This window comes from Rutidosis leptorrhynchoides, chromosome 10 (assembly GCF_046630445.1).
Source record: "Rutidosis leptorrhynchoides isolate AG116_Rl617_1_P2 chromosome 10, CSIRO_AGI_Rlap_v1, whole genome shotgun sequence".
Classification (NCBI taxonomy): Eukaryota; Viridiplantae; Streptophyta; class Magnoliopsida; order Asterales; family Asteraceae; genus Rutidosis; species Rutidosis leptorrhynchoides.
The window spans coordinates 104771100-104784730 of NC_092342.1; the positions used below are offsets into that span (position 1 = coordinate 104771100).

The 13631-nt window shown below is 32.9% G+C and overlaps 1 pseudogene; it reads right to left on the bottom strand.

Annotated features, from left to right (window-relative positions):
* LOC139870514 (methylsterol monooxygenase 2-2-like) overlaps positions 1–13631 on the bottom strand; it is a 142011-nt pseudogene that overhangs the window by 46152 nt on the left and 82228 nt on the right.

A 13631-nucleotide genomic window follows, 5' to 3' on the forward strand; every position in this document is an offset into this window, starting at 1 on the left:
AACGGGTAGGTACTGTAGTGACCCGAACTTTTCCATGTTTATATATATTAATTGAGATTGATATTTACATGATTAAATGTTTCCAACATATTAAGCAATCAAACTTGTTAAGACTTGATTAATTGAAATATGTTTCATATAGACAATTGACCACCCAAGTTGACAGGTGATTCACGAACGTTAAAACTTGTAAAAATTATATGATGACATATATATGGATATATATAGTTAACATGATACTATGATAAGTAAACATATCATTAAGTTTATTAACAATGAACTACATATGTAAAAACAAGACTACTAACTTAATGATTTTTAAACGAGACATATATGTAACGATTATCGTTGTACAGACATTTAATGTATATATAACATATTAAGAGATATTCATACATGATAATATCATGATAATATAATAATTTAAAATCTCATTTGATATTATAAACATTGGGTTAACAACAATTAACAAGATCGTTAACCTAAAGGTTTTAAAACAACACTTACATGTAACGACTAACGATGACTTAACGACTCAGTTAAAATGTATATACATGTAGTGTTTTAATATGTATTTATACACTTTTGAAAGACTTCAATACACTTATCAAAATACTTCTACTTAACAAAAATGATTACAATTACATCCTCGTTCAGTTTCATCAACAATTCTACTCGTATGCACCCGTATTCGTACTCGTACAATACACAGCTTTTAGATGTATGTACTATTGGTATATACACTCCAATGATCAGCTCTTAGCAGCCCATGTGAGTCACCTAACATATGTGGGAACCATCATTTGGCAACTAGCATGAAATATCTCATAAAATTACAAAAATATGAGTACTCATTCATGACTTATTTACATGAAAACAAAATAACATATCCTTTATATCTAATCCATACACCAACGACCAAAAACACCTACAAACACTTTCATTCTTCAATTTTCTTCATCTAATTGATCTCTCTCAACTTCTATCTTCAAGTTCTAAGTGTTCTTCATAAATTCCAAAAGTTCTAGTTTCATAAAATCAAGAATACTTTCAAGTTTGCTAGCTCACTTCCAATCTTGTAAGGTGATCATCCAACCTCAAGAAATCTTTGTTTCTTACAGTAGGTTATCATTCTAATACAAGGTAATAATCATATTCAAACTTTGGTTCAATTTCTATAACTATAACAATCTTATTTCAAGTGATGATCTTACTTGAACTTGTTTTCGTGTCATGATTCTGCTTCAAGAACTTCGAGCCATCCAAGGATCCATTGAAGCTAGATCCATTTTTCTCTTTTCCAGTAGGTTTATCCAAGGAACTTAAGGTAGTAATGATGTTCATAAAATCATTCGATTCATACATATAAAGCTATCTTATTCGAAGGTTTAAACTTGTAATCACTAGAACATAGTTTAGTTAATTCTAAACTTGTTTGCAAACAAAAGTTAATCCTTCTAACTTGAATTTTAAAATAAACTAAACACATGTTCTATATCTATATTATATGCTAACTTAATGATTTAAAACCTGGAAACACGAAAAACACCGTAAAACCGGATTTACGCCGTCGTAGTAACACCACGGGCTGTTTTGGGTTAGTTAATTAAAAACTATGATAAACTTTGATTTAAAAGTTGTTATTCTGAGAAAATGATTTTTATTATGAACATGAAACTATATCCAAAAATTATGGTTAAACTCAAAGTGGAAGTATGTTTTCTAAAATGGTCATCTAGACGTCGTTCTTTCGACTGAAATGACTACCTTTACAAAAATGACTTGTAACTTATTTTTCCGACTATAAACCTATACTTTTCTGTTTATATTCATAAAATAGAGTTCAATATGAAACCATAGCAATTTGATTCACTCAAAACGGATTTAAAATGAAGAAGTTATGGGTAAAACAAGATTGGATAATTTTTCTCATTTTAGCTACGTGAAAATTGGTAACAAATCTATTCCAACCATAACTTAATCAACTTGTATTGTATATTATGTAATCTTGAGATACCATAGACACGTATACAATGTTTCGACCTATCATTTCGACACATCTATATATATTTCGGAACAACCATAGACACTCTATATGTGAATGTTGGAGTTAGCTATACAGGGTTGAGGTTGATTCCAAAATATATATAGTTTGAGTTGTGATCAATACTGAGATACGTATACACTGGGTCGTGGATTGATTCAAGATAATATTTATCGATTTATTTCTGTACATCTAACTGTGGACAACTAGTTGTAGGTTACTAACGAGGACAGCTGACTTAATAAACTTAAAACATCAAAATATATTAAAAGTGTTGTAAATATATTTTGAACATACTTTGATATATATGTATATATTGTTATAGGTTCGTGAATCAACCAGTGGCCAAGTCTTACTTCCCGACGAAGTAAAAATCTGTGAAAGTGAGTTATAGTCCCACTTTTAAAATCTAATATTTTTGGGATGAGAATACATGCAGGTTTTATAAATGATTTACAAAATAGACACAAGTACGTGAAACTACATTCTATGGTTGAACTATCGAAATCGAATATGCCCCTTTTTATTAAGTCTGGTAATCTAAGAATTAGGGAACAGACACCCTAATTGACGCGAATCCTAAAGATAGATCTATTGGGCCTAACAAACTCCATCCAAAGTACTGGATGCTTTAGTACTTCGAAATTTATATCATATCCGAAGGGTGTCCCGGAATGATGGGGATATTCTTATATATGCATCTTGTTAATGTCGGTTACCAGGTGTTCACCATATGAATGATTTTTATCTCTATGTATGGGATGTGTATTGAAATATGAAATCTTGTGGTCTATTATTATGATTTGATATATATAGGTTAAACCTATAACTCACCAACATTTTTGTTGACGTTTTAAGCATGTTTATTCTCAGGTGATTACTAAGAGCTTCCGCTGTCGCATACTTAAATAAGGACGAGATTTGGAGTCCATGCTTGTATGATATTGTGTAAAAACTGCATTCAAGAAACTTATTTTGTTGTAACATATTTGTATTGTAAACCATTATGTAATGGTCGTGTGTAAACAGGATATTTTAGATTATCATTATTTGATAATCTACGTAAAGCTTTTTAAACCTTTATTGATGAAATAAAGGTTATGGTTTGTTTTAAAATGAATGCAGTCTTTGAAAAACGTCTCATATAGAGGTCAAAACCTCGCAACGAAATCAATTAATATGGAACGTTTTTAATCAATAAGAACGGGACATTTCAGTTACTCCCGATAGGCCTATCCCCAATAATTAAGAATGCCGCAGCAATTAAAAATATCACTGTAGGGACATAGTCGGACATAGTCGGGTATAGCATAGTTTAATAGTTGGTACTGATATTTAGACTAGACTTTCAAGTTTACCCCGTAACAAGTTATCGTTTATACTTGTCGATTGGGGACTTGCTGGTCATAGCCCAACATATCACAGTTTAATAGTTGGTACTTGTGTCTAACTTATAAAACAGTTATAAAAGTTGCGCATGTATTCTCAGCCCAAAAATATAGATAAAAAGGGAGCTATGAAAACTCACGATACTGTATTTCGTATTTCGTAATAATTAAGCTTATGAGCGGTACTGAACAAGTGCAGAGTTGTCCTCGGATTCACGAACCTATATCAGTTATGTATATATTATAACATATAATAACAATTAATCAGTTTATATATTTTAATATTATTAATATACTTCTTGAATAAATAATTAATTATTTAGCTATATTCATTTTATATATAAATATTTAATGTTTATATATCTATTAGATTTAAAGTATATGATATGTCAATATCATATATTGATGTTTAGGAATTTTATATCATGTATTAAAACTTAATATATATATATATATATATATATATATATATATATATATATATAATTGAAATATTTATTTGTACTAATACTAATAACAGTGATAATAATAATGATTAATAACTCATCATAATTTAAATATATTTATTTTCAATATTTGAAATAATTACTCAATAGTAATTTAAAAAGGTAAATTATCAATGTTAATGTGTTTAATTTAAAATATCTTAGTATTACTAATAATAATCTTGAAGATAATAATATTAGTATTCATATTAATAACTTTAATAACAATTATAGTGTAATCATGTTAATGATAATAATAATAATTATAATAAAAATGATGAGCTTAAAAAAAATAGTGATTCCTTTAATAATAATAATAATAATAATAATAATAATAATAATAATAATAATAATAATAATAATAATAATAATACTAATAACAATAATTAGTAATTATAATAATGAAAATAGAGTTGAAAACTACCTTTGAAGTTTTTCTAAAAGAATATGCCCAAGACGGAGCTCGAACCTGCGACCTCACGCTAGCCTAAACATCCCTTAAACCATTCTTCCATTTCTATTTATCTGTTAATATTCCTATCCTAAAATATATAGCCCGTATTACAGTTTCATCATCTTCCTTTGAATTTCAATCGACCAGACACCAATTACTCAAATAATTTAGTAATTTAAATTCCTTATTAGATGAAATGTCCCGTTCTTATTGATTAAAAACGTTCCATATTAATTGATTTCGTTGCGAGGTTTTGACCTCTATATGAGACGTTTTTCAAAGACTGCATTCATTTTAAAACAAACCATAACCTTTATTTCATCAATAAAGGTTTTAAAAAAAAACTTTACGTAGATTATCAAAGAATGATAATCTAATATATCCTGTTTACACACGACCATTACATAATGGTTTACAATACAAATATGTTACAACAAAATAAGTTTCTTGAATGCAGTTTTTACACAATATCATACAAGCATGGACTCCAAATCTCGTCCTTATTTAAGTATGCGACAGCGGAAGCTCTTAATAATCACCTGAGAATAAACATGCTTAAAACGTCAACAAAAATGTTGGTGAGTTATAGGTTTAACCTATATATATCAAATCATAATAATAGACCACAAGATTTCATATTTCAATATACATCCCATACATAGAGATAAAAATCATTCATATGGTGAACACCTGGTAACCGACATTAACAAGATGCATATATAAGAATATCCCCATCATTCCGGGACACCCTTCGGATATGATATAAATTTCGAAGTACTAAAGCATCCGGTACTTTGGATGGGGTTTGTTAGGCCCAATAGATCTATCTTTAGGATTCGCGTCAATTAGGGTGTCTGTTCCCTAATTCTTAGATTACCAGACTTAATAAAAAGGGGCATATTCGATTTCGATAATTCAACCATAGAATGTAGTTTCACGTACTTGTGTCTATTTTGTAAATCATTTATAAAACCTGCATGTATTCTCATCCCAAAAATATTAGATTTTAAAAGTGGGACTATAACTCACTTTCACAGATTTTTACTTCGTCGGGAAGTAAGACTAGGCCACTGGTTGATTCACGAACCTATAACAATATATACATATATATCAAAGTATGTTCAAAATATATTTACAACACTTTTAATATATTTTGATATTTTAAGTTTATTAAGTCAGCTGTCCTCGTTAGTAACCTACAACTAGTTGTCCACAGTTAGATGTACAGAAATAAATCGATAAATATTATCTTGAATCAATCCACGACCCAGTGTATACGTATCTCAGTATTGATCACAACTCAAAGTATATATATTTTGGAATCAACCTCAACCCTGTATAGCTAACTCCAACATTCACATATAGAGTGTCTATGGTTGTTCCGAAATATATATAGATGTGTCGACATGATAGGTTGAAACATTGTATACGTGTCTATGGTATCTCAAGATTACATAATATACAATACAAGTTGATTAAGTTATGGTTGGAATAGATTTGTTACCAATTTTCACGTAGCTAAAATGAGAAAAATTATCCAATCTTGTTTTACCCATAACTTCTTCATTTTAAATCCGTTTTGAGTGAATCAAATTGCTATGGTTTCATATTGAACTATATTTTATGAATCTAAACATAAAAAGTATAGGTTTATAGTCGGAAAAATAAGTTACAAGTCGTTTTTGTAAAGGTAGTCATTTCAGTCGAAAGAACGACGTCTAGATGACCATTTTAGAAAACATACTGCCACTTTGAGTTTAACCATAATTTTTGGATATAGTTTCATGTTCATAATAAAAATCATTTTCTCAGAATAACAACTTTTAAATCAAAGTTTATCATAGTTTTTAATTAACTAACCCAAAACAGCCCGCGGTGTTACTACGACGGCGTAATTCCAGTTTTACGGTGTTTTTCGTGTTTCCAGGTTTTAAATCATTAAGTTAGCCTATCATATAGATATAGAACATGTGTTTAGTTGATTTTAAAAGTCAAGTTAGAAGGATTAACTTTTGTTTGCGAACAAGTTTAGAATTAACTAAACTATGTTCTAGTGATTACAAGTTTAAACCTTCGAATAAGATAGCTTTATATGTATGAATCGAATGATGTTATGAACATCATTACTACCTTAATTTCCTTGGATAAACCTACTGGAAAAGAGAAAAAATGGATCTAGCTTCAATGGATCCTTGGATGGCTCGAAGTTCTTGAAGCAGAATCATGACACGAAAACAAGTTCAAGTATGATCATCACTTGAAATAAGATTGTTATAGTTATAGAAATTGAACCAAAGTTTGAATATGATTATTACCTTGTATTAGAATAATAACCTACTGTAAGAAACAAAGATTTCTTGAGGTTGGATGATCACCTTACAAGATTGGAAGTGAGCTAGCAAACTTGAAAGTATTCTTGATTTTATGAAACTAGAACTTTTGGAATTTATGAAGAACAATTAGAACTTGAAGATAGAACTTGGGAGAGATCAATTAGATGAAGAAAATTGAAGAATTAAAGTGTTTGTAGGTGTTTTTGGTCGTTGGTGTATGGATTAGATATAAAGGATATGTAATTTTGTTTTCATGTAAATAAGTCATGAATGATTACTCATATTTTTGTAATTTTATGAGATATTTCATGCTAGTTGCCAAATGATGGTTCCCATATGTGTTAGGTGACTCACATGGGCTGCTAAGAGCTGATCATTGGAGTGTATATACCAATAGTACATACATCTAAAAGCTGTGTATTGTACGAGTACGAATACGGGTGCATACGAGTAGAATTGTTGATGAAACTGAACGAGGATGTAATTGTAAGCATTTTTGTTAAGTAGAAGTATTTTGATAAGTGTATTGAAGTCTTTCAAAAGTGTATAAATACATATTAAAACACTACATGTATATACATTTTAACTGAGTCGTTAAGTCATCGTTAGTCGTTACATGTAAGTGTTGTTTTGAAACCTTTAGGTTAACGATCTTGTTAAATGTTGTTAACCCAATGTTTATAATATCAAATGAGATTTTAAATTATTATATTATCATGATATTATCATGTATGAATATCTCTTAATATGATATATATACATTAAATGTCTTTACAACGATAATCGTTACATATATGTCTCGTTTAAAAATTATTAAGTTAGTAGTCTTGTTTTTACATATGTTGTTCATTGTTAATATACTTAATGATATGTTTACTTATCATAGTATCATGTTAACTATATATATATCCATATATATGTCATCATATAGTTTTTACAAGTTTTAACGTTCGTGAATCACCGGTCAACTTGGGTGGTCAATTGTCTATATGAAACATATTTCAATTAATCAAGTCTTAACAAGTTTGATTGCTTAACATGTTGGAAACATTTAATCATGTAAATATCAATCTCAATTAATATATATAAACATGGAAAAGTTCGGGTCACTACAGTACCTACCCGTTAAATAAATTTCGTCCCGAAATTTTAAGCTGTTGAAGGTGTTGACGAATCTTCTGGAAATAGATGCGGGTATTTCTTCTTCATCTAATCTTCACGTTCCCAGGTGAACTCGGGTCCTCTACGAGCATTCCATCGAACCTTAACAGTTGGTATCTTGTTTTGCTTAAGTCTTTTAACCTCACGATCCATTATTTCGACGGGTTCTTCGATGAATTGAAGTTTTTCGTTGATTTGGATTTCATCTAACGGAATAGTGAGATCTTCTTTAGCAAAACATTTCTTCAAATTCGAGACGTGGAAAGTGTTATGTACAGCCGCGAGTTGTTGAGGTAACTCAAGTCGGTAAGCTACTGGTCCGACACGATCAATAATCTTGAATGGTCCAATATACCTTGGATTTAATTTCCCTCGTTTACCAAATCGAACAACGCCTTTCCAAGGTGCAACTTTAAGCATGACCATCTCTCCAATTTCAAATTCTATATCTTTTCTTTTAATGTCAGCGTAGCTCTTTTGTCGACTTTGGGCGGTTTTCAACCGTTGTTGAATTTGGATGATCTTCTCGGTAGTTTCTTGTATAATCTCTGGACCTGTAATCTGTCTATCCCCCACTTCACTCCAACAAATCAGAGACCTGCACTTTCTACCATAAAGTGCTTCAAACGGCGCCATCTCAATGCTTGAATGGTAGCTGTTGTTGTAGGAAAATTCTGCTAACGGTAGATGTCGATCCCAACTGTTTCCAAAATCAATAACACATGCTCGTAGCATGTCTTCAAGCGTTTGTATCGTCCTTTCGCTCTGCCCATCAGTTTGTGGATGATAGGCAGTACTCATGTCTAGACGAGTTCCTAATGCTTGCTGTAATGTCTGCCAGAATCTTGAAATAAATCTACCATCCCTATCAGAGATAATAGAGATTGGTATTCCATGTCTGGAGACGACTTCCTTCAAATACAGTCGTGCTAACTTCTCCATCTTGTCATCTTCTCTTATTGGCAGGAAGTGTGCTGATTTGGTGAGACGATCAACTATTACCCAAATAGTATCAAAACCACTTGCAGTCCTTGGCAATTTAGTGATGAAATCCATGGTAATGTTTTCCCATTTCCATTCTGGGATTTCGGGTTGTTGAAGTAGACCTGATGGTTTCTGATGCTCAGCTTTGACCTTAGAACACGTCAAACATTCTCCTACGTATTTAGCAACATCGGCTTTCATACCCGGCCACCAAAAATATTTCCTGAGATCCTTGTACATCTTCCCCGTTCCAGGATGTATTGAGTATCTGGTTTTATGAGCTTCTCTAAGTACCATTTCTCTCATATCTCCAAATTTTGGTACCCAAATCCTTTCAGCCCTATACCGGGTTCCGTCTTCCCGAATATTAAGATGCTTCTCCGATCCTTTGGGTATTTCATCCTTTAAATTTCCCTCTTTTAAAACTCCTTGTTGCGCCTCCTTTATTTGAGTAGTAAGGTTATTATGAATCATTATATTCATAGATTTTACTCGAATGGGTTCTCTGTCCTTCCTACTCAAGGCATCGGCTACCACATTTGCCTTCCCCGTGTGGTAACGAATCTCAAAGTCATAATCATTCAACAATTCAATCCACCTACGCTGCCTCATATTCAGTTGTTTCTGATTAAATATGTGTTGAAGACTTTTGTGGTCGGTATATATAATACTTTTGACCCCATATAAGTAGTGCCTCCAAGTCTTTAATGCAAAAACAACCGCGCCTAATTCCAAATCATGCGTCATATAATTTTGTTCGTGAATCTTCAATTGTCTAGACGCATAAGCAATCACCTTCGTTCGTTGCATTAATACACAACCGAGACCTTGCTTTGATGCATCACAATAAATCACAAAATTATCATTCCCTTCAGGCAATGACAATATAGGTGCCGTAGTTAGCTTTTTCTTCAATAACTGAAACGCTTTCTCTTGTTCATCATTCCATTCAAATTTCTTCCCTTTATGCGTTAATGCAGTCAAGGGTTTTGCTATTCTAGAAAAGTCTTGGATGAACCTTCTGTAGTAACCAGCTAGTCCTAAAAACTGGCGTATGTGTTTCGGAGTTTTCGGGGTTTCCCACTTTTCAACAGTTTCTATCTTTGCCGGATCCACCTTAATACCTTCTTTGTTCACTATGTGACCGAGGAATTGAACTTCTTCCAACCAAAATGCACACTTTGAAAACTTAGCGTACAATTCTTCCTTCCTCAATACTTCTAACACCTTTCTCAAATGTTCACCGTGTTCTTGGTCATTCTTTGAGTAAATAAGTATGTCATCAATGAAAACAATGACAAACTTGTCAAGGTATGGTCCACACACTCGGTTCATAAGGTCCATGAACACAGCTGGTGCATTAGTTAAACCAAACGGCATGACCATAAACTCGTAATGACCGTAACGTGTTCTGAAAGCAGTCTTTGGAATATCATCTTCTTTCACCCGCATTTGATGATACCCGGAACGTAAGTCAATCTTTGAATAAACAGACGAGCCTTGTAGTTGATCAAATAAGTCGTCGATTCTCGGTAGTGGGTATCGGTTCTTGATGGTAAGTTTGTTCAACTCTCGGTAGTCGATACACAACCTGAATGTACCATCTTTCTACTTGACAAACAAAACAGGAGCTCCCCATGGTGATGTGCTTGGTCGAATGAAACCACGCTCTAAAAGTTCTTGTAATTGGCTTTGCAGTTCTTTCATCTCGCTGGGTGCGAGTCTGTAAGGAGCACGAGCTATTGGTGCAGCTCCTGGTACAAGATCTATTTGAAATTCAACGGATCGATGTGGGGGTAATCCCGGTAATTCTTTCGGAAATACATCGGGAAATTCTTTTGCAATGGGAACATCATTGATGCTCTTTTCTTCAGTTTGTACTTTCTCGACGTGTGCTAGAACAGCATAGCAACCTTTTCTTATTAGTTTTTGTGCCTTCAAATTACTAATAAGATGTAGCTTCGTGTTGCCCTTTTCTCCGTACACCATTAAGGGTTTTCCTTTTTCTCGTATAATGCGAATTGCATTTTTGTAACAAACGATCTCTGCTTTCACTTCTTTCAACCAGTCCATACCGATTATCACATCAAAACTCCCTAACTCTACTGGTATCAAATCAATCTTAAATGTTTCGCTAACCAGTTTAATTTCTCGATTCCGACATATATTATCTGCTGAAATTAATTTACCATTTGCTAATTCGAGTTAAAATTTACTATCCAAAGGCGTCAATGGACAACTTAATTTAGCACAAAAATCTCTACTCATATAGCTTCTATCCGCACCCGAATCAAATAAAATGTAAGCAGATTTATTGTCAATAAGAAACGTACTGTAACAAGCTCCGGGTCTTCTTGTGCCTCTGCCGCATTAATATTGAAAACTCTTCCGCGGCCTTGTCCATTCGTGTTCTCCTGGTTCGGGCAATTTCTAATAATGTGGCCCGGTTTTCCACATTTATAACAAACTACATTGGCATAACTTGCTCCGACACTACTTGCTCCGCCATTACTCGTTCCGACACCATTTGTTCCTTTCGTTCTATTAACCCCTGGTCCGTAGACCTCACACTTCGCCGCGCTATGACCATTTCTTTTACACTTGTTGCAAAATTTGGTGCAGAACCCCGAGTGATTCTTTTCACACCTTTGGCATAGCTGCTTCTGATTGTTGTTGTTGTTGCGGTTATTATTGTTGTTGGGATGATTGTTGTAGTTGCTGTTGTTGTTGTTGTTGTTGTTGTTGTTGGGCCGTTTGTTGTAGTTGCGATTGATGTTGCGATTGTTAGGATAGTTGTTGCGATTATTGTTATAATTGCTGTTGTTGTTGTATTGGTGATTCTTATCACCGTTTTCCTCCCACTTTCTTTTGACTTGCTTCACATTGGCCTCTTCAGCAGTCTGTTCTTTAATTCTTTCTTCAATCTGGTTCACTAGTTTGTGAGCCATTCTACATGCCTGTTGTATGGAGGCGGGCTCGTGTGAACTTATATCTTCTTGGATTCTTTCCGGTAATCCTTTCACAAATGCGTCGATCTTCTCTTCCTCATTTTCGAATGCTCCCGGACACAATAGGCACAATTCTGTGAATCATCTTTCGTACGTGGTAATATCAAATCCTTGGGTTCGTAACCCTCTAAGTTCTGTCTTGAGCTTATTGACCTCGGTTCTGGGACGGTACTTCTCGTTCATCAAGTGCTTGAATGCTGACCACGGTAGTGCGTATGCATCGTCTTGTCCCACTTGCTCTAGATAGGTATTCCACCATGTTAACGCAGAACCTATGAAGGTATGCGTAGCGTACTTTACTTTGTCCTCTTCAGTACACTTACTTATGGCAAACACCGATTCGACCTTCTCGGTCCACCGTTTCAATCCGATCGGTCCTTCGATTCCATCAAATTCCAAAGGTTTGCAGGCAGTGAATTCTTTGTAGGTGCATCCTACACGATTTCCTGTACTGCTAGATCCAAGGTTATTGTTGGTATGTAGGGCAGCCTGTACTGCGGCTATGTTTGAAGCTAGAAAAGTACGGAAATCCTCTTCATTCATATTCACGGTGTGTCGAGTAGTCGGTGCCATTTCCTTCAAAAATAGTTAAATGGAACAAGTTAATCATACAGAATATTAAGAGTAGTTAATAGTATTTCGTAGCATAATATGAACTCATTTATAAAAGCTTTTTCTTCATATTAGCGTTTTATAAGTTTAAATTCGGGTAGTACCTACTGATAGTGTTCCAAATGAACATATATTTAGTAGCAATATCGTTCCAATATGTAATGTTTTTAAATGTAATTTCCTTATTTTTAGTTGTAATAGTTAAATAAATAAGTGCGAAGACGAAAGACGCAAATCGCTCGAAAATGAAGATTTAAAGACAAAAACGAAGATTTGAAAGACCAAAACGTCCAAAAAGCTCAAATGTACAAGATACAATTCAAAAGGTTCAATTTATTGATGAAGAACGTCTAAAAATGACAAGAGTACAAGTTACAAAACGCAAAGTACAAGATATAAAATTGTACGAAAGGACGTTCGAAAATCCGAAACCAGGACATGAACCAACTCTCAACGCTCGACGCAACGGTGTAAAAATTACAAGTCAACTATGCACAAGAATAAAATATAATATTTAAATAATTCATAATAAGAATAATATTAAATAATAAAAAGTTGTTAATTGAGCATAGTTCAGGGGTCGTAAATGAAAATTTGAATTCTAATTTGCCTATAAAACGAACGATATGTTCGATGAATTAGGGAGAGATTTTTTACGATCTTTTTCTTTCTTTCTATCTTTTTCTTATTTTTCTATATCAAATATCAATATCTATATTCTATATCTCTATCATAATGTTAATGTAATAAGATATAACAATAATCTTAATTTTAAATTTAAATTATGATAATAATAAGATTTATGATAGAGATCTTTTGAGTATGTAAGTCGAAATTCTGTCCGTGTAACGCTACGCTATTTTTAATCATTGTAAGTTATGTTCAACCTTTTTACATTAATGTCTCGTAGCTAAGTCTTTATTATGCTTATTTAAAATGAAGTACTCATGATGTTGGGCTAATTACTAAAATTGGGTTATTGAACTTTGGACCATAATTAAGGTTTGGGCAAAAGACCGACACTTGTGGAAATTGGATTATTGACTATTAATAGATGGGGGGTATTGTCTAATTGAGTGACAACTCATTGGAGTCTGTCGAACCTATCTTCAAATTAATTAACCTAATAATTAATAATGATTATGGTTGTCCTATTTAGTGA